General features: G+C 35.9%; 1 protein-coding gene across 1 annotated transcript in view; it reads left to right on the forward strand.

Moving 5' to 3' along the window:
- The window catches only part of TMTC2 (transmembrane O-mannosyltransferase targeting cadherins 2), a 400,877-nt gene that overhangs the window by 292,597 nt on the left and 85,101 nt on the right, over positions 1–23,179 (forward strand). The window lies entirely within an intron of this gene.

Below are 23,179 nucleotides of genomic sequence, written 5' to 3' on the forward strand. Positions count from 1 at the left end.
AAAAAAGGATTTAGGTACCTATATATGTGAAATCACAGGAGATAGTCAAGTTTAAAGTTGGATTTTTAATTTAAACATGTTGTATATAGTATACCATATATGGTATGTAGGTTCTCTTATATTTCAAGTTTGAAGGAAATATGACATTCCAAACTGAAAGGAAAGACAGGGTGGGAGGCCCGAGTGAAGGGACCACTGACTTTTTACCTGGTAAACATTTCATTGATAGAACATAGATTTGAAGCCAGAGCACTTACCTGCTGAAAAATATTTCTTCTCCCAGTGGAAAGCATAATTCTTTAAAAAGGCTTAAAATTGCAGGTATAATTGAGTCTCACTTCTGAGGTGTAAGTGAGGTTCTTTGTCAAAAGTGATAGGATGAGGTACGGTTTTTGAGCCTACACTGTAATTCAGTGTGCTTTGTAATAACAATAGGTGGAAGACAGCAATGTGAGAATTCACACATAAGTATGACTCTTTGGTGAGCTTGACATTAGCTTGTGGCACTGGATTTAAGATGGGTGCTGACCATTGTAGAAACTCATGCTTTATAACGTCTTATAATGGAGAAATAGATAACATGGTTGTTACATGTAAGGTCACTCTGGTAAATTTTTGTCCTTGAGAAATGGAGCATGAAGACATTATCTCCTATATAATTTGCTCTATTTCTTTTTTTTTTTTAAGTTTACTTCTTTTTTATTTTTATTTTTTATTTCTTGGGATAAAATCACAGTAACTGGAAGAAGAAACGAATTTCTGTCTGCTTAAATCCGAAGTTTGCTCATTTTAAGCAGAAAATTACTGATCAGGAGCCTATGGCCTTCTGTTTTAAGACGTCTTTGCATGGCTAAAAGATTATTACCTCAGCAGAAGTATAGGATTAAGTTGAAATCTATTGCTTTGGCTTAAGATAGTTTCCTAAGGTCGCTGTTTTCATCGTTTTCACCGAGGAGGCACATTTTCCACAAGTGCTAATAATCCACTCCATTTCCACTTATGTGGAAGAGGGAAGGGTCTTCCACCCTCTTCTCCTCACCACTTCCACAGTACTCAGCCTATAAATGTGAATAATTGCCCATATGTATTAGGCACTTATTGAATTTGACACCTTTGCTTTGACTTTACCTACGAAAGCTGACTGAATAAGTAATATTACATGGCAAGGATTGCTTTTACTTGAGAATAAAAGGGGGGATTTCAAAATTGGTGAAATTTAGGGTGCCAAGAAGATTTTACCACTGCCATTATTGCTTTGATAGTTTCTATTGAAGGCAATAGTCCCAAAATACACAAAATACATTCCCAACATGTATTCTATAGACATTAGTATGTCTAGATGTTTCTTAAAGAAAAAAAAAAGGAAAAGTCAAATTAATGTGGGGAAAACTGAATACTGTATTTCTTTCTTGAATAAAGTATATTAATATCTATATTACCCATTAAAAGACATGAAGTCTTTTTGTATTTAAAGTCCTACTTTAGAATATTTATCATGGAACCCTTTTTTGAAGTTGAACCTCATCATCCAGAGAAAAGAATGGTCTGTCAAATGAACTCTGGGGAACTTTATAATAAACTGAAAGGGGCAGCAGAAGTTCCAGAAATACAGAGGGTGCCAAAAAAATGTGTATACATTTTAAGAAAGGAAAAAACGGTATAAAAATGGTAATACTCAATATATACCGATAACAAAAGATGAGTACAAGTTGTGTTTGACTTCTGCAATTTCAAGAGGTGCTCAATAGCGGTTACTATCAGCGTAATTTTAATACAGTTTTTTTTTCCTTTCTTAAAATGTATGTACATTTTTTTGGCACTCTCTCTATACATCCATGAAAAAGACAGTGATTTTTACCTGGTAAACCAGTGTGTTGGAGCCAGAATATCTGAGATGTTGCTAGCCTAGTTATTTTCTTCTTTCTTAAGTAGTCGTTCAGTTTTAAACATCTAAGAATTTAGTAAAAAATTTAGTTGTAGTTCTTTGTTCTTTGCTTTACTCTATGATTGGAGGACAAAGATAGTAGAAAAGTTCCAGGATGGAGGTGTTACTAAGGTCAACATTTTGGAAGGGAAAAAAACATTGTTATTCACATCAGGGCTAGAGCTATCTTAAAAATGGCCATTTTTGCTAAACTTGTCCAAATCTAAAGTGAGTTGAACTACAGTTGATAATGTTATAATGTGATGAGGATACGTTTGCAATCTTCCAAGTACAGGTAGAACAAAACAACTTTGTTTTTATTCTCATTAAATGTAAGTCATAATTTTGAAAGAAGAGATTCATTTTATTAATTTGTGACCTGATGAAAATTATCTTTTCTTTTTAACTCCTGAAGTAGAAATAAAATTTGATTATTGCAATATTTAAAATCTTCTCCTGACTTCCCTGTACTAAATGCCAATAGTTATATCCTACAAAGAATAGCAGTACATCAGAGGAAATAGTTATGATTTTGTTTAAGTAGTTTTCTTTGCTGGAATACTCTCACCCTCCCATTTATTAATAGCAGTTCAAGTCAGAATAGTTACTTAAAAAGTTTTTATCTTAACGATTTGTTACTGTTACAAACTTTCAAGCATTTGGAAAAAGAGTATTGCAGCAGATATCCATGCATTTTTAACTCAAATAAAACAAAGGCTAAAATTTTGTGGCACTTAAACATTAGATTTTTAAGAAATTATTTTAAAATAAACTCTTTGTTTTAGATCTGTTTTAGATTACAGAATTATTGTGAAGTTAATACAGAGAATTCCAGTATGCCCTAACCCAGTTTCATCTATTATTAACATCATACATTAGTGTGGTACATTTGTCACAATTAAGGAGCCAATACTGATATTATTAAATAAAGTCCATATTTTATTTAGGTATCTTCAGTTTTTCCCTGTTGTCCTTTTGTTGTTCCAGGATCCCACCTAAGATACCACATGTCATTTAGTTGGCTTGTCACCTTAGGCTCCTCCTCTTGGCTGTGACACTTTCTCAGGCTTCACTTCTTTTTGATGGTCTTAACAGTTTTGAGAAATATGGATCATGTGTTTTGTAGAACATTCTTCAATGGTTATTTGGCTGATGTTTTGTCAGATGAGACTGAGGTTATATGTTTTGAGGAGGAAGACCACAGAGATAAAGTGTCATTCTCATCACATCAAATCCAGGTTGTATACTATCAATATGACTTATCACTATTTTTGTTGATCTTGATGACTTGGCTTGAGGTACTTGTTTTCACATTTCTCCAGTGTAAAGAAACTCTTTTTTCCCCTGCCTTTCCATACTCTTTGGGAAGAAGTGACTATATGCAATCCACACTTAAGTAACAGGAATTATTCTCTTTCTCCTGAAGAGAGGGTACCTATATAAATTATTTGGGATTCTTCTGCATGGAGATTTGTCTCTTCTCCCCAATTATTTATTGAAAATTTTATTAGCATGGACTCAATTTATTTTATTCATTGGGCTGTAATACATTACTACTATTTGTTGTGTTGCTCAAATTGGTCTTGTTGCCTAGCTTTGACTAGTGAGAGTTCTTTCATAGGCTTCTATGTCCCTTTAGCATACTTCCATCATTTGTGTGTGTGTGTGTGTGTGTGTGTGTGTGTGTGTGTGTGTGTGTGTTTTCTTTTGGGTGCTTTCTTACTTTCTGTCATAACAACATGCTCCAGACTCATTTTATATATTTTCTGCCCAAGTCCTACCATCAGTCATTTTTTCCAAGGAGCCCTGAGTCCTTTCATTGGAAAATAGTTTAGAAATCTGCATCTGGGTTTTAGGTGTACTTAGTGCAACTGGGGTGTCGTTTCTACACTGTTTCACATGACAGAACAAGGAGATATGTATGTATACTAACCAATGTATAGACGAGGTCGGACAATTAAGTTCACAAATTTGTTGCAAAGATGTTGCTAATTTGCTAATCTTTTTTGATGTCAGAGGGATTATTCATTATGAATTTGTGCCAACTGGACAAATAGTTAACCAAGTTTACTATTTGGAAGTGCAGAAAAGGCTCTATGAAAAAAAGACGAAAAGGACCTGAACTTTTCGCCAACAATTCATGTCTCTTGCATCAAGACAATGCACCAGCTCACACGGCACTGTCTGTGAGGGAGTTTTTAGCCAGGAAACAAATAACTGTATTGGAACACCCTCCCTACTCACCTGATCTGGCCCCCAATGACTTCTTTCTTTACCCGAAGATAAAGGAAATACTGAAAGGAAGACACCGTGATGACATTCAGGACATCAAGGGTAAGATGACGACAGCTCTGATGGCCATTCCAGAAAGAGTTCCAAAATTGCTTTGAAGGGTAGACTAGATGCTGGCATCAGTGCATAGCTTCCCAAGGGGAGTACTTCGAAGGTGACCATAGTGATATTCAGCAGTGAGGTATGTAGCATTTTTTCTAGGATGAGTTCATGAACTTTATTGTCCGACCTCATACATATATCTATAATACATAAATATTCTATATGTAACTACCTGTATTATATTTTAAACTAAACATAAATGCATACTGATGGCTTATAATCCATTACTTCTAATCCATTACCAGACAGATCTTTCTAATCTCCTCCCCTTGTTTTTCTTAACTTCTAGTTTCAAGAGTGAGAAACCTGGCTTTCACTGTCGCCATACATTTTCTTAGTTGTTCATATTCCAGTATTCATATAAAGTTGTTTTAAAATTTTTAACCTGCACCCCCTGGAGGAAAAAAAAAAACATGTTATCAAACAGAGATCTGTTCATATGTGTAGTTTCTTTTGCCTTCTGTCATACACACTCCCTCATTTCTAAACCCGTAGACCAGCACTTTGTTCCTGTTTCCAAACATGCTGTCTTAGCCTGGAATATCATTTTCCTATATCTCCACTTGGAAACATCTGACATATCTATTCAGTCTCCATCTTTAACAGTCCCTTTCATAAAATAGTTAACTGATTCTTTCAGGTGGCCCTCATGCTTTTCTTCTAGGGTTCTTATTGCACATGAATACTCGATAGCTGAAAACTTTATATTACTATTGTTTGTTATTTTTAGACACTGAGAGCAGGGACCCTGCTTTTTCATTACTATTACTAGCTTTGTGCTTAGCACATAGTTAAATACTTACTGACCGAATTTAAGTGAAATGGATCTGAAGATTGACTTATTTCACGTATAGTTTTTTTTTTTTTTTCAGGATGTAACACTGACACATCATTATCTTTCCTCGCTAACTTAATTTTTATGTTCGCTGTGCTCTCATGAAAGTAGGTCCATCACCTTGTGTTATGGTTAGCTGTTTTCATGTCTGTCTTCCCCATTGGACTGAGAGCAAGTTTAGGGTATCAGCTCAGACTCGTTCATTATTTTAGATGCTGAGGAAGGCATTTGTAGAGAAATAACTTTTTTAAACTAATAATTCTTTTAATGCTGTACAGTTGAAGGAAAGGATAAGAGAAGGAAAAATGAAAGTTTGAGAGGATATATATAGCAAAGGTGAAGGTTTATATAAGTAATTAGACAGAAAGGGAAAAAAGTTGATGTTTTAAGTAGGTTAAAATAAGTTATAAATAGAGTAGAAATTAGAAAACAGACTGAGACGACACTGGAGCTTTTCACCTTGTAAATGGATAAGATTTCGATTGATGGACAAAGCACAGTGACTTGGCATTAAAAGAACAAACAAACAAAATCCTAAGCTGACTGCCTTTCATCATTCAACTCCCCAACTAGAACTAGAATCGGGATAACATTGCTCCAGATAATAAAAGTGATGTATGTTCATTGTATGAAACGTGAAAAATACAGAAGAAACTTAAAAAAACACCCATAATCCTACCTCCCAATGATAACCATTATTAACATAGAATTTTCCCTGTGTTTGTGTACTTTTTGTAATAAAATGGGGTGATAATTCCTTAAAAAATATATGTAAAAAAACATGAGAATTTACATTTTTTTCTTTTTTCATTCTGTTGGTTAAAAATGTCAAAATTTCTCAGCATGAAAAATGGATGAAGAATGAATTTAAATGGTCAGATAGTTGGCTAACAACATTTTAATGTACAAAATAATTTATTTTTGTCTCAGGAAAAATGATATGTAATCCTATACCTATAAAAATACTGATAATTATTGAAAAATAGGAATAAAAGATGCAGAATTGAATATATTCTTTTATTTGTTTCTACTTGATATAATGAAGTATGATCTTCTGGGTATTTGTTTTGCTCTGATAGCTTTGGAATGTAATCTCAGAAGAGCACATAATATAAATCACTCGTTTCAGAAGGAATTTGTAGCATTTCATAAACAGTGGTAGTGATGATAATGAATACGTGTTCTTCTGATAGGTACAATAGAATACAGATAATACTCTGTTTTTTATTTTATTATTCTATTATCTTTCATATAAATTATCATTATGTATATCTATATACGCACACACATAGATACACACACACACACTTTTTTGTTTTACTTGAATCACCTTGATATATAAATTTGATGGGATGGAGAGCAATATATTTTCTACAGGAATTGATCAGGTTGAATTTATATGGATGATGATTATAGAAGAAGCAAGCTTTATTTTTTACAGTTTTGCTATATATAGTTTTGCCAAAGCTCATTTGTGAGCTTAGAAAGCATTAACTTTCTAGTGCTTACTCAATTTGAAACAAATATTTAAATAACTACTGCACTAAAAGATGTTTTAAGAAATTTTAACTTGGAATTCTGAGGAATATTTTTTTCCCATAATTACATTGTAGATATCCAAATATTTGTGAAATGAATTGATTAATACTATTGTTGTAAGTCACCTAAATCCAGAACTTTTACTATCCCTGAAAGAATAAATATGTTCTAAAATCTTTCTTAAAAATTGTATGATTTATTTTAAGTGACTCTTATTTAGGCACATAGCTTAGTCTTACACTTTTCTAACTGCTTTGATCATTAATCTGGTTAGTCTGGCGATACCCTTTTCTCTGTTTCTTGCTTATCCTTTAGTGCAGAAGCTATCTGCCAGAAATAATGTCTGCTTTGGTTGTTTCCTGTATTTCTTTTTATTTTTTCTTCTGTTGCCTATTCCATATTTCTTACTACTTTTAAAAATAAAATAAAGAAATACTAACATGGTCATCTATAGCCATTTATTTTGAAAAAAAAAGTGTGAAATATGACAGATATGAATAAAATTGTACTTTGATTAAATAAAATTTTGCTTCTATGAAATACCAGGTATCTGAATATTTCAATATTGAGAGTCAACTATAATTCTTTTGCTATCTTATTATTCTAAAATTGGTAGCAGTTTAAACCATGCTAACTACTTCAACCTGAACTTGCCAAATCATGTCAGCATTTCAAAGACAAAATGAACCTTCGGGAAGATACACATTTCTGGGTGGGGGGATTGTATTCTTTGACTGTCACCAGTATTTACATGGGTTTTCCAGTTTAATCAAAAGCGGTTCTAAGTTCTATTTTACTGAAACTTTAGTTTCAAGCTTTGGTATTCTCTGTGATTTTGCTTTTCTTCAAATTCTCTATCCCAATGGCATATTTTGCCCACAATAGCCGAAGACTTTCCAAAACAATAGACAGTGTGGTTGATCTTACTAAGTATTTTGGAGCACAAAGTTCTTTATGTGGGTGTGCTACAAGAATGCTATTTTAAATAAATGAAAAATAATCATATATTTCCATGACTTACCTTTGGGTCAGTGGCTTTAAGTATAAAAGGTCTAGTTAAGAAGAGACCTGACTTTTTTTGGTGAGTGCTCTCAATGTAGTGCTGTGTTATGCTTCTTAAATATAATTTAATTTATATTTAATTATATTTATTATTTAATAATTAATTCTTTTAATTTTTTTAAGGTATTGCATGGTAGCTACTGCCATCCTTGTTATATGAACAGAATAGCTAACATTTGTTGAGCACTTGCTGTGTACCACTCATTGTTGTGAGAGCTATACTTGTCCTGTCTCAGGTGTAACCTTATCTGGTGGTAGCATTCTTATCCTCGTAATGTATTGTGGAGACATTAAACAGCTTGCCCAAGTAGCCTAGCTATTTGAGGGATAGTTCTTGAGGAGATGGTAAACTCAGGTCTGTCTGATTTCCATGGCTGAGTTCTTTCCTCTATGCCAACATTTCTTTTTTTATAACACATCTATGCTTATTTAAAAATAAAAACTGTTCTGAGTTAATAATTTTAATAGCTTGTATTTCCCCCGAAGTCTTCACATTGCCATGTTCATGTTTTTCATGGCATGATACCATACACCCCAAAGTGCACGTGCATTCCATTTGGAGAAGTTAAATAAGTCAGTACATTCTTCCAAAGACTGCTCTGTATTTGTAGCAGTTGCATAAGGAATGGTGTCGAGGTGGCTACACTGCTCTCCTGTGCACTTCCACGTTACTTTGGTAAAAATGCTGTTATGATTGGGAGTGTCAATTCAGTCCCTCTTGGATTTTGCAGATGCACTTGCCAACTCAGGTGTCCATTAAATGGCAGACTGTGTTGAAGACAGTTGGTGAGGTTGATGTTTAGTGAGTTCTCTGTAGTCTTTGTAGCAATTCTCCCGCCAAGGTCCACAGGGTGTGAGATGTTTCACCCTGAGTTGAACTAAGATTAAATTGTCTATCTAGAGGCAAACAAGTGCCGACTTTCTATTCTCCATCTCCATGTCACCTCTCTACTCATATTTTTCCCATTAGTGGTCCACAATTTCTTGTGATAGTACACATTTTCTCTTACTGCAAGAAAGAGAATTTTACTTTGTAATCGTGCCAAAACTCATGCGTGTGTGCTTCAGCTAGCACACAATACTGCTAGGAATTGGGAATGATCCAGTTTGGCGATATGCTTGTCATAGCATTTATATATACAGATTTGTTCTGCTGGGAATGTGCCAACCTCTGACCATTCGCTCTGTGTGTGTGTGTGTGTGTGTGTGTGTGTGTGTGTGTGTGTATGTGTGTGTACTTTCCCCTTTCCAGTTGCTTTAAAGTTCCTGTAATTTTATACGATGTAGTACTTCTGGTCTCCTCACACTCTAGAAGTGAAACTAAATGAGCCTTGCTTACTAAACAGTGCTGTTTTCAATAGATTTTTCTTTTTTGTACGTCACATAAAATTATTCACAGAAGGTGGCTCAAGAAGTGCTGCCTGACCAAAGTAGGAATTTGGAAACTTTAGTTGTTAACCTTATTTTGTCAGACAGATGTATTTTGAGTTGTTGGTATCAAATTAACCTTTGTAAGCTGTAGGTCCTTTTAATGGTGTCGAAACAAGGAAAAACAAATTCTTTATTAGACTGGCTTTCTAAATAGTTTTCTTAATTTGGATGTTGTAACAATAACTTTAAGCCACTAGCACTTGGACTGACTAAACAGTCAGCTGGCTTGATGCCTGGCCAACTTGTCCTCCCGGTGTGTGCCAGCCGAAGCATGCCACCGCCTCGTCGAGACCTGCCTGACTCACACAGGCCAAGTAGATGCCTTGGTTTGGGATTTCTCTTTATGTACTATGTGTATGTCTAACAAGAGCCCCTGAAATATTACTTTGCAATTGGTAAGGGCCTACCTGCAGCATCACCACAGTATTACTCAGCCTATAAAAGTGGAAGTCATCTCATCTTATCTTCAACTACCATGTTTCCCCGAAAATAAGACCTACCTGGACAATCAGCTCTAATGTGTCCTTTGGAGCAAAAATTAACATAAGACCCGGTATTATATATTATATTATATTATATTATATTATATTATATTATATTATATTACATTATATTATATTATATTATATTATATTATATTATATTATACCCGGTCTTATAGTAAAATAAGACTGGGTCCTATATTAATTTTTACTCTAAAAGACATATTAGAGCTGATTGTCTGGCTAGGTCTTATTTTCAGGGAAGCAGGGTATCCAGTGCCTAACATGATGCTAGGCATATGGTAGGTACCCTCTGAATATGCAATGAGGAATGGATGGACTGGTGGGTGCATGAGTATAGCAGTGGACCTCTATTCTATAAAGTTTATCTTTAAGTAGCATGATGATTCCTGGTAGTAAACTTCTGGACCAAGACTATAATATAATAATAAATTGCATGAACTGTGAAGCCAGCTTATTTTTGTTTGAATCCCAGCTCTGCGAAATCAAGCTTGTGTACCTTGGGGAAGGCACTTAACCTCACTGTGCCTGTTTTTTCTTTATTTTATAAAATGGATAATAGTATGTCAGGTGTGTTACGAGGATGAAGGTGGCAATACACATAACATTTTGAATGGTGCCTGGCATATAGTAATCTTTCCATAAGGTTTCTGTTGTTATTATGTAACTTATAAAGAGAAAGTAAAAGTGCAATGTGCTAGGACCGCAGACTTGAAAAATGTGTTTTGGACAGTAGAGAAGATGAATGGGATCTTAATTACGCTTGACAAGGGTCCCATGGCCTTGTGCTGTGAAAGGATGTCTTTGTTAGGGGTGTGTTGGGGAATGGAACGCTGAGGTCATCGGGAGACCTCACTGATGCTGCCGATGGAACCCAGTGGTTTCATAAGGTGGGACATTGCGATGTCACAAAAGCCATTGTTTAACTCATCTAATTTAGGTGAATGTTTGTGAGAGGTAAAGAAGCATTAGGGTAACTATAGACTATTTGTCCAAACCAGGGAGGGGATGCAGTTCTGTTTACTCTGGAACAGTGGGCATAGAGTAGTTTCAGGCAAACCAGAATTACTTAGAAACGCAGTATACTCGTACACTTTTGGTATCTACGATGTTTCTCTGAGAATAAGACCTAGCCGGACCATCATCTCTAAGGCGTCTTTTGGAGCAAAAATTAATATAAGACCCAGACTTGTTTTAATATAAGACCCAGTATTATATTATATTATTATATTATATTATATCCGATCTTAAGTTAGATGAGACCAGGTCTTATAGTAAAATAATATCGGGTCTTATATTCATTTTTGCTTCAAAAGACGCATTAGAGCTGATCATCCGACTAGGTCTTATTTTCGGGGAAACACGGTATGTGGCCTGGTTGTTATAAAAACCTTCCTAGGATATTCTGCCTTTGATGAGCATCTTTACTTTTAAAGTACTTTCAGAAGAAAACAAATACATAATGTCTTCACCTCCATTTGGTTTCATTTCATTAGTACATAAAATAAACTACAGTTGACTTTAGGACTCAGCTACAATCCCCAATCTCAGTGTCAGCTCACTGGATTGGGGGAAGGGGCCAATTCCTTTACTCTATCGTGAGTTGGAAAGTAATGGAGACAAAAGAGGATGGTGTGAATTAAGAATTTAACTTTTTTAATCTAAATTTTTAACCAATGCTTACTTCTTCTGGATTAATTCCATATTTTAAACAGATAATCATAACCAATAGTGTTCTATTAACCCAAGTCCCTTGACTGACAACTAAGGAAAATGAAACCTATTCAAATTAGTGGCTTTCTTTGGTTGTTCACCTTCTTGGTGTCAAAACCAGACTAGAACTCAGGTTTCTGTTACTGAATCCGGTGTTCTCTTTAGTACCATAGTTAAATCATCAAAGAATTTTGTGTCTAAATAAATTAAATAACCTTCTATAACCTTTACTGCCGAAGCTGTCTACCGAAAAAGAAAAAAGTATAAAATTTGGGAATTATTTACATCTGGCTTTATCCTCTTGTGAGTGCGTTTGGATTTGAGAGCAAGTGGCACCCTGCCAGTGACAAATGGATACACTGAGATTGCCTTCCCATCATCCGCTACCTTTTATGGTGTCAAGGGATCTCTTGCTCTCCTTTGTGACCCAGCTGCAAAGCAGCTGTTGTTGAGGCTCCTGCTTTTCCGCTCTCACAACGCAGCTTTCCTGACCATCCCCACAGCATTCAAACCTCTGCAGCCCAAGTGTCAACGCTGAACAGTGTGAGCCAGGGCTGTCTCTATGGGGGCCAATCAGCGTATCCACTCCTCATGCTATTGCTACACAGTTTGGATGGAGCAATCCAGCAAATGCTCATGGAGCTTGTCACGACAACCAAGAGGCACCCATTGCACTAACAGCCTAGCTGAATGGTCGGTGGTGTTACTAATAGCTAAGAATCGAGGCTTTCTAACTGTACTAATCGCTTAAACCGAGATCACATTGACTACTTCATCCATCTAAAGCAAAGGTTCCTATTGAAAATCATTTTCTGTGAACTTTTAGTGCCACCTTTTGGACCACAGAATGATGGTTTTTTTAAAAAAAATCACTGTTTTCTTTTGTCTTTTTTTTTTTTTTTTTTGCCTTGTATAGCGGAGGTGTTGATAACAATGACAGTAGGTATGATCTTCGGGGTATCACTTAGACCTTACAATTTAATCACGTTTACCCACTGGAATCTATGCCCTCCCTCACTCAGGCAACACTTCCCAACAAGAGTACGCATTTAAGAAGTATGTTTTGAGTATTTGCTTTTTCAAGATAGCTACCATTTACATGCATTTATGACCACCTATTATGCATCTGGCCCTTGACTGAGTGTAGTTGAAACAATTGTCCTAGAGTGGTTTACAATTAGAAGAGAAGATAACAAATACTAATTAGAGTGCATTTGGTAGGTGTCACAACTAAAGTAGGAATCCAGTGTTGTTAGAGCACCTGGGAGGAAAAGACGCAGCCTAAAGGATACTGGATAGATTTAATTTGGCCATGGTCACAACTGGAAACTAATCGAAGACATCTCAAAAAATATTTCTCGAGTTACCTTTCCTTCTAACTTTCAATTAAACTAAGAAAAAAACCCTAGGCATTCATTTTTATGCCTAGTTGTGATTTATGTTTTGATTTTCTGTGTTCTTTTTCAAAACAATGTGTCTCATCCCTTTCTGCTGACATTATCACTTTCCCAGGCTTCACAGCCAGACATATGACAGAGTTCTCTGTAATTAAGTTTCCATTTCCTTATCCCGCCGTCCAGACTCCCTCTCCCACTGCTCTGGCTTCAAGACATATTCCATAGCAACAAATCTTGCTAAGGTTACCAGTCATCTCTGTGTCACTAAGTCCAGATATTTTCCATGTCCTCTGCCTTTGGCCTCTTCAGCCTGATTGACAAACCGCATCCTTGACATCTCAAATGTCTCAGGTACCTCAGCCTCTACAATTCTCAAAACTGTACTCATTGCCTTACTTCCTTAGCCTGTTTTCCCTGCATTATTTACCAGGTCTCCTTCAGTTTCACTAGAGGACCCTAGAGGTTGTCTTTGTTACCTCCGTCTCCCTCATTACACCCCTCCCTCTTCTATTCATGCTGTAATTCCTTCTGTCTGCATCACCTAAGTATTCCTCATGTCAGTCCACTAAACCTCCTCTCCATTATCAACTCCCTCACTCTTTTTTTAAAAACCTGGACTAATCTGCCAACATGCCTTCTGTTGCCATTCCTGTGTTATCCACGGCTGCCGTCCTAGTGGTATTTACAAAGCCAGTCAGGACACATTCCCTGACGTAACCTTTAAGCTCAGCATGCTTTATTCTTCCCTATGTTTTTACCTGGCCCGCCTCTATTCCTCCTCTGGCTCCACTGACTCAGGGCAGCATGAAGTGTTTCTGTTCCTGCCACCCAGACTTTCTTTCCCTTTGCCATTATTCTACTTAGACTACTTTGTTTCTCCTTCAATTGGTTAATCATACGCATCTTTCAGATTTTTAGAGCAAGCAGCAGTCCCTTTGGAAACCTTCCCTGAGTGCTCCAACTAGGTCAGACCAACTCTTCTCAGCGAAACTCACAACTATTGTTTGTGTCGCACACATAACAGCTACAATTTTGGAAGCATCTCGGGGCAGGGGTTGTGTCTGTCCTTCTTCCCCATTTTCATCCTGGTCTGCTTAACATAGTGGTAGGGACGTGAAAGGTACCCAATAAATATTTGTTGAATTAAGAAAAGCAATGAATAAATACAATGAATTGCTGAACGTTCTTTGTTTTAATTACAAATAGGTATTTTTCTTTCTGGGTTATGATTCAAAGAGATTATATGCATTATTCTAAAGTTTAAAAATAGCCACATTTTTAACATTTAAAAATTGTATGCATAATTTCAAAGTAAAATTCCAGGATACTTGACTTATAATTTTATTACCAATTTTATTCAAACGTAATTTCAACTTCACCAGAACTTACTCAGACATTCTTAATAACTGAAATTATGGATGGAGAAGAGTTACAGTGAGATACTGGCTTTAAATTGATTTTGAGCTGAGCATAGCAGTGCAATGTAACAGCTTAAGTCATTTGCCCAGATGGCTGTATCCTATCAAATTAATTATCTCCCTTTGAAATGTTCTTACAGTTTGTATGGATGACCTCTTTTAGCTAAAAGGGAAAATACACAATTGAACAAATGTATAAAGGAAATGACAACTTGTATTAGGTTGGTGCAAAAGTAATTGCGGTTTAAAAGGTTAAAAATAATTGCAAAAATCTCAATTACTTTTGCAGCAACCTAATAATATAACAGGAAATCTGAATAAGCTCAGTACCTTCGGTTATGTAATATTTTGGAAGTTAACTATTTTGTAGTTATACCTGAAAATCTAACGTTTTTACTCATCAAGTAAGAGCTGTGGAGAAAACAACATATAATGTAATTTTTTATCACATAATTTAAATATTTATAAAAGGCAAGTTATTTATTTAAAATAGTTATTTTAAATGGTCCTATATGTTTGTATTTTATAATGCATTTTCCTATTTTTTCTCTTTTATTGAAAACATGATTAAAATGTAAGGATTTCTTTGTTGTTTTGTTTTTTTTTCCCTTTTTGCTTCCCCCTCGGCATTCTTACAAGTCTTCTCTTTTATTTTATTTTCATGTAAGGTACCAGATACCTGTTGTTATTTTTCCTTGCCAGTACCTAGGCTGTGGCCTCCTTTCTGGCAGTTTTCTGAATTAGTTCTCCAAACTCTCTTGCCCTAGCATCTCAATCAAATAGAACTTGATTACTCCACTGCCACGTAGCTTTCCACCAACACATGCTCCCATGCAGTCTTTCCCATGTGAATAAGTGATACCTGCATTCTCCTAAATGCTAACAGCTGCTGAGTCATCTTTGACTCTTGTTTTTATGTTATACTCATATCCAGTCCATAAGCCACCTACATTCAGGAGATTCCAAATCTAACCACATATAACCACTTCCACCTCTTCCACCATTATCTTAGCCATGGAGTATTAACAATTTCCTGAGTGGTCACCCTGTGTTCCATATCCCCTACAGTCGGTTTTTTTCACCCAAAATCTAGAGTGTACCTCTATTTAAAATCCTCCATGGTGTTCCTTCCTAGTCAAAATAAATTTCAGTGCTTGCTTTAGTAGCACATACACTAAAATTAAAATGACACAGAGAGGATTAGCATAGTTTCTGCCCAAGGATTACACACAAATTCATGAAGTTTCTGTATTTTGTACAGTTCCTGTAGGCCTTTCGACACTGTGCTTATTAACACTAATGAACTTGTGTGAGCCAAAGCAACATGTGGCATCCAGTGTTAAAACTGTAGTTTGTACTACCGAAAAAGAAAAATTAATTCCAAATTTCTTAAGAGTGCCCACTAGGCCCTAAAGGATCTAGTCCCTCCTGTATCTCACACTTACTTCCTCTGATTTTTTTGTGGGAAACACTCCACTGCCACCATAATGGTTTTCTTGTTAGGCCCTTACATTCCACACTTGCCAGACCTTTGTATGGCTTGGTCACCCCTTTACTTAACGTCACTTCTCAATTGTCACTAAGAGCATTTCTTGACCACTTTATCCCACCCCACCCTCAGCTGTGTATTTACTCTCTTCTGTTAGCCAGTGTTATTTTTTTACCAGAGGAGTATTTAATTGACAGTGTCACCTGCTTATGTGTAAACTACCCATGACACCACTAGAATGTGAATTGCAGGGGGGCAGGAACTTTGTCTTGATTATCAAGACCTGGAACATAGCCTATCACATAGGAGGATCTTCTTCCATTTCTATGGAGTGAAACATCACAGCTCTTAAGCCTTGCCTTCCCCTTCACAGTAGACTAAGTTTTACTGTGTTCCCAAGATACTTAGTTTGACACTAACACAGTGCTATTTTTTAGCAATTTACTCTAGATGGGTACTTCTCTCCCCATCATTCTTGAAATACCAAGGGACCAACCCTCTCAATGATCAGGTAGTGTTAGTCTTCCCTTAAAAATATTCTTTGAGGTTTTTTTTTTTTTTTAAATGGACATGTACCACAATTTAAAACCTGACTGTTGCATTTAGCAATGGATTATGAAGATCTCATGTGGTTTAAACAGTGTTCTACAAAATCGTTTTCATAGATTCATAGTATTTCATTCAAATGGCATGTGGTTAACCAAATCTATGCTAGTGGACATTGAATTTATGTAAACAATACTTCAATGAAAATGAATAGCCACCTTTTTGTATTTACAGGTATTTCCTTCAGACAAATGCCTAAAAATTGAATTGTTTGGCCAAAGTGATTTAAAGGCTTTTGGTATATGTCAAATTGTTACATAAGCACCTATTTTTATGAACCCTCAGTAATATTAGTTCTGCTATTTTGGGGGGAACTTCATTGACAGTGAAATAACATTTCAATGCATTTAATTGCATTTTAAGTAAACTAAATGTTAAGTAAGTTGAACACATTTTTATAGGGATATTGGCCATTAGTTTTTGGTATTTGCAAACTGTTTATTTGTGCCCACTGCTCACGTAACATGTCTGACCTTCAGGCCAGACTCTCAGCTGCATGTGGATGATCCATGCATGATTTTATCTTCTTTGAGTGAAATTCAGAGTACTGCTGGCTTTCATCCCACTTGATCAACTATTTAATTTCAGCTATTTTGTGGCCTCCTCCTCTCCCAGGAGTTCACCTAAATCTGGGAGGCTTAATGGTGCTCAGAAAGCTGGGCAGGGGTTGCCCTAGTCAGCTTGGTCTGAGCTGGTGACCTTCATGTTGAAGTCTGATGGCTCAGCGGAAGACTTGGGATGGGTTTCAGGGAAGCCTTACTCAGGAGGAGGCCTGGTTCCGGGGTCCAGCCTTGCCCTAGGAATTCCACAGAGTCATCCCTCTCTGCTGAGGTTGGACACCTATCTAGCTACCCCCAAAGAGTGTGAGGTACTCACTCCCTATCACCACTAACCCCCACATGTCATTTGATAGAATATTTCAATGAGCTTAGGCCTTTGAACAATATATGCCAGATATCTTTCAGACAGCTTCTGCTTTGACATGTTTAGGAAAACAGGTCACAGAAGGCGTGATATTTATAGAAAGTGGGACTTGGAATACAATGCAGGGAAGAAAAACAATCTATTAGCCACATTTATTTTTGTATGCAGTATTCTTATTCTACTATATTTTAAAGCATCCCAGAAGAAATGTTATTATCTCCCTAAAACAAGGAATGTCACAGTCAAACTTTAAGTATCTGATAATTTAATGGAAATATTTTGGTAGCATAGTGATAAAAGATTTCATCATGACAGTTACCCTGCCCATTCCTTCACTTTGACTCCAGTTAAGATTAATTCTGGTTGGTAATATGTAATGACTTGGAGGGACATGAGAATTAAATAGTTTCATGTAGATCATTGGGTTTGTAAGAACTAGTTGAACTGTTAGATTTTTTTTTAGTGATATTTTTCTTTTGAGGAGGAAAGACTTACATCTGAAGACACTTCACATATGAACACTAAGGTGTTAAAATAGACTATCAAATAATGCTCCTTCTATTTGTAAACGGTGGTCCTCACAAATTAGTTTTTCAAGACTATCTCTTCAATTGCTTTTCCTTTTGTACTCATTAAACTAGAATGCATGTTTAAACAGCACAGTTACCAAACTACACTTTAAGCTTTGGACCTATTTTGTTGGCTGCTTCCCTTTCTTATTTATTATCCTTATACATTTACATTTGAATGAAAAATGAAGGTGTGATTTTCATTGGTTGTGAAAAATAATCAACATTTGCAATTGTCGAACATTCCCAAAGAGTAAACACTAAAGGTTATGCAAGTGGCTGCTAGATAAACAACTGCAGGAGACTCTTCCTACAGCAAATGTACAACAACCTGTAAATTTGCCCACCAAAAGGAAACTCTGGGTTTGTTCTAATTGTTATTTCTACCAGTGCTGAAGACACAGGTAGTTCCTGGTAGGATATAAATATTTGGCTGGGCATTGGGCTATTTCTGAGTAACTCTTTTTACAGTTTGTAGACCTCAGTTCCTGTGACAGTTTCCAGATGTGAAATGGAGAAATTACTATTTTGTTCACACCTCTGTACTTAGTGAAAACCTGTGAACATGTGCACTAAATAACTGGAATAACTATATAAGTTATTAAGCTATATAAAGCAAATGCTGGTAGCCTGTGTATTTGTTGATGGGTTATTATGTTTACAGAAAATTTGGGCTATAGAAGGAAATATATACTCCCTTTGGGGGAGTAATCGAGTTTATAGGACAAGATTAATACACTGATTACATTTATACATAAATGAGTGTATTCAAAAGGCAGTGCAACAGTGCAAAGTCTTGATGTTTTCAGGTGTTATTTGGAAAAATAGCAGTTCTCAGCTGTGGCATCAAGACACACTTGATGATACAAGAAGTTGATCCAATGCTTGATACTGTCAATAATTCCTTTTTACTAAAGATAATTACAAAATATGGCTTATGATTTATATTTTACAAATCAAACAATTCAAGCCTAAGCCATAGTAGTATGATTCTCTTGCATTTAATGTTCCTGAGTGCTTTCTTAAGTTGGAATTCTAAGAATGTTGGGGAGGGCAGTGTGAGTGCGGGGTGCATGTGTGTGTGTGTGTGTGTGTGTGTGTTTAAAAATATATATGTATCTATTTTTATATTTATATATTTTGTAGTTGGAAAAGGTGTGGCTCAGCCATTGCCTTGCAGACCCACTTAGGATTCTGACCGGTGTTAGTAGCATCCAGTTTAATTAGAAAACAAAATAAATTAGCTGAACGCTAATCCCACACTGATAGGCTATGTAAACTTTACTGGGTATTTATCTTACATCTATACATGTTATTGCTGCCAGTCAGAAAACCTGACAAAGCTTAGTCCTGATTGGGGATTTTTTTTTTTTTTTAGTTTAAATAATATTATCTTCTGTGAATGTTGTTGATAGTCAGAATAGTGCTACAAATAGTATACTAATAGAAGTATATTGATAATCTCAAATCCCTAATTCCTAGCTACTGGGTAGCCCATAGCCAGGAAACTGTCTCTGCTCTGGTTCAGGTCAGTTCTCTTTTCTCATCTTTCTCACTCTCTCCCTTGGCACCATAGTCATGCGTGCTGCTTGAAGTCCAGCTGTTTAATTCTTTGTATGAGCATTAATATACTAACTGCAGAGAATGTCTTATTTAGAATTGTTCAAAGTTCGATGTTAGAGAGTAATTACCAAGTGTTTCTTTCGCTCTGTTTTATGTCCCTGACTTCCCAATCTTTTGCACTGTCCATTGCCCTTTGCTTCAGTATACTGAGTTATTGATGTTTTAACTGATTTGTGTGTAGGTGCACTGAATGATTGTGTACAAACTGTAAGTACTTACCTGGAATGACAATTTTGCAAAAGCTAAAATTCCACTTGCCAACCACCATATAATAATCACCATGTATAACCATATTTTATACAGGGAGGGATTTGGTCTAGTATCTTAGAGTTCACGTTATATAATATCTCTAGTGTGGTAGTAATGACTCTAAAAATAATTGTATCATTACAATGAAAAGAAAACGGAACCTACTGGGACTAGGAATCATCACAAAGGGCTTTATAAAAGAGTGGGTCTTCAACTGAAGCTTGGTGCATTAGATGCATATGAATGAGTGAAAATTTGGATAACATTATACACCAGAAGAAATAATTAAGGGAAGACATCGGAGCTATAGTTAAGGCAAATGAGGAAATTCCTATACCTTACTAGGTAGACTTGAGCTCGATTTGGAAGATTTTGAAAATTAGATTGATTATTCAATAGAATGATTGGGAACAAGGAGATGGTAAAATATTTTTGAACAATGGCATGACAAAAATTGTTCTGCTTAAGTAGCATTAATCTGGTGAAAATGAAGTAGTTCAGTGAGTCAGGAAATCTAAAATCTATTGTTGCATTCTCGATGTGAGCTGAAAGTCCTTTTATTTAAGAGAGGAGGAAATGTTAGGAATGGGAGTCATTTTTTAGGAAAATTATGAAATATAGTTTCTACCATGACATGGCAGTAAGAAAAGGATGTTTTTACATTTTGCTAATTAGGAATGAGATAGTGACATTGAACTTGGAAGGAAGAATTCTTTTGAAGAAAAAGAAGGAAGGAAAATCAAAGAATTTCAGAACTTTTATATGTCAGATCTGAAGCTAGTTATTTCCATTTGATTTGTGATTTTTCTGAGCAACCCTTCAAAATTGGTACTAATTATGTTCATTTTTCCAAATGAGGAAACAAAGATGCAGATATTACAAAGGATATACAGAATGACACAATTAAATAAGTAGAGGCAGCAAGATTCAAACACAGGCTTGTCTGTCTCTAGGCTAGTTCTCTCAATGAGAATTGGAGAAGTTAATTGTTTGCCCACTGTGCTCAGTGACTAGTTCCCTTGCCTCCTGAATAATACGTTCCTTATGTACCTCCTGCCACTGGGACTTGAAGGCAAGCACTCTGTTCAGGATTACACCCCCAGTACTTAGAACTGTGCAAAACAAACAGTAGGCATTCAATAAATATTTTTTTAACCTAAAAAAAATAAAGGAAAAAGCAAATACACAAGTTCCAGCACTGGCAGTAGAAACCGAGCCTCTCAACTCACATTTTCTGTATTTGTCACAGCTCACCACAGTCCCTCTCCGAACCAACACGTGTCCCCAGATTCCAACCAATATGCAAAATGAGTAATGGTGCTCGATGTAAGGCGTTTGTACAAACAGTGGCTTGCTCCATAATATACTATTTGCATGTAGACAATGCTGACTAATCTAAAAGACACCAAGGAAAACCTGCTGAGAAATAACTTGGTCTTCTTCTCCGCTTTCTTAGCTGTCATTCCTTTAAAGCAATAACAGTTGGGAGAGTAAATTTGGTTAAGCATGGTGTTACCTCCCAGCCACCATAACCCCTTCCTAAAACCTAGTAATGTGTGTATCTGGATGGCTTATGCATTTGGTTGACTCTTGATTTTTACGTGCTTTTGTGAGGATTTTATTTTCCTCCTTATTATTTGGCACTTGACCAAATAAATAGCGGTCAAAGCAGGAAGATAGATTTTTGTATGATGGTTTGATACTTCCCCCCAGAAAGAATGTTCTGGCCTTTGGTGTGTTTATTTTAAATCTAAGAGCTGGTGGGACTCATTGTTTTTAATAACTTGGGCCATAGAGCAACCAGAGACCGCTGTCCTTTGAGTTCTGATGGATGCTTTAAACACTACATTGTACTGTTTTCCCAGTGGATTCCACACAAAGATTTTACTACCCCGTTTACTGTGACATTGATAAATGAACCAGTTTCTTCTCTTCTTTCCTGAAAAACTTAAGTGGAAGAAAGTTTACAGACCCTTTTATCTTTGCATATAACATTTGTACAGACTCTCTACCAATGATAGGTTTCCTTTTGCATCTTTCTTTTATTGTCATCTACAAGTTCTTAGTATGTCATTTTCCAATGATTTAAAGGCTAACCATGTGTTTTTGAGATGGTGTATATAACAACATGTTCTTTGACATTCAGAATTCTGCATTCTATTGCTTACTATATGTGTGTGTATAAATTAATAGTTAATGTTTATTATAAACTTAGCATATACCTAAGTATTATAACTACTTTATGTGTATTGCTTCAGATAATTCAATCTTACGAAATCCTCATTTTATCTTTAGAGCAGTTTTAGGTTTACAAAAAAAAAATGAGCCTAAAGCAGAGTTCCCATAATTCTCACTCCCTTCCTACCACCCTTCACATAATTTTTCTATTATCATACACTTGCATTAGTGTTGTATACTTGTTACAGTTGATGAGCCAATACTGATACATTATTATTAATTACAGTCCATAGATTACATTAGGGTTCATGCTTTGTGTTTTGACAAACATGCATTGCTTCAAAATATGTATTGCCGTACAGAATAGTTTCACTATCCTAAAAATCCCCCTTTCCCCACCTATCTTATTTTTTTGTAATAGGGAAAATTGCAGCTAGAGATGAAATAATTTTCTAAGGCTCACATAGCTACACAAACGCGAAAGCTGTTCTGCCCGCCTAGAATGTATACTCTTAGCTATCATATGTTAAACTGTCTGATCCATTACAGTCACTTCATCATTTAGGGAATCCTAACTTTGCAAGACTCTTGCTAATTTTTACTAACTTCATGAAAGTATGATATGTGTATGAAGCATTTTGCCTGTGCTTTCCTTTTTATTCCTTTGAAATTAAAATGCTGTGAGAAATACTGCAGGGAATTAAAATTTTAATTATTAGATATTTGATGAGGTGTATGAGTTAAAGAGGAGTTATTGACTGCAAAATAACATTATTAAAATGAAAGAAGGAATGCAAAAGTCAGTTGTGTCATCATTGGGTTAACACGAGCTGTAGGTGACAGAGGCTGTAGGTTAGTTCCTACCTGCTAGGAAGTGGGTGAATAAAGAACTTAGCAAGAGTGGGTTTTTTAAATGAATGAATGAACAAAAAGGAGGGGATATATGGAGAAACAAGTCAAAGTTGCATGGAATGTAGAATATTAGGTTAATTGTATCCCTCTAGCTTTGGAAGACTGAACTCCTTAACAGTGGTTTTAAAAATATATTGAAGAAAGAAAAAGGATCATATGAAGTTCATGTGGTAGATAATGTATAAATTAGAAGGGCACATGCAATTAAGATCATTTTACTTTATTTTGGACCACGGCTTCTGGACCCCACCCAGGGTCCTGCTGCCACTTGTAGTCAGCATAGAAATCTTCATTTCAACCTTGCAGGACAAGACACAACTACTCTGGGAAAGTTCTTCTTGGACTACTCTCCTATCTCAGATCCCCCCCCCTTTTGGTTTTTCTGTAGGCAATTGTGATTCTGAAGTAATAAC

Source organism: Rhinolophus hipposideros (assembly GCF_964194185.1).
Source record: "Rhinolophus hipposideros genome assembly, chromosome: 9".
Taxonomy (NCBI): Eukaryota; Metazoa; Chordata; class Mammalia; order Chiroptera; family Rhinolophidae; genus Rhinolophus; species Rhinolophus hipposideros.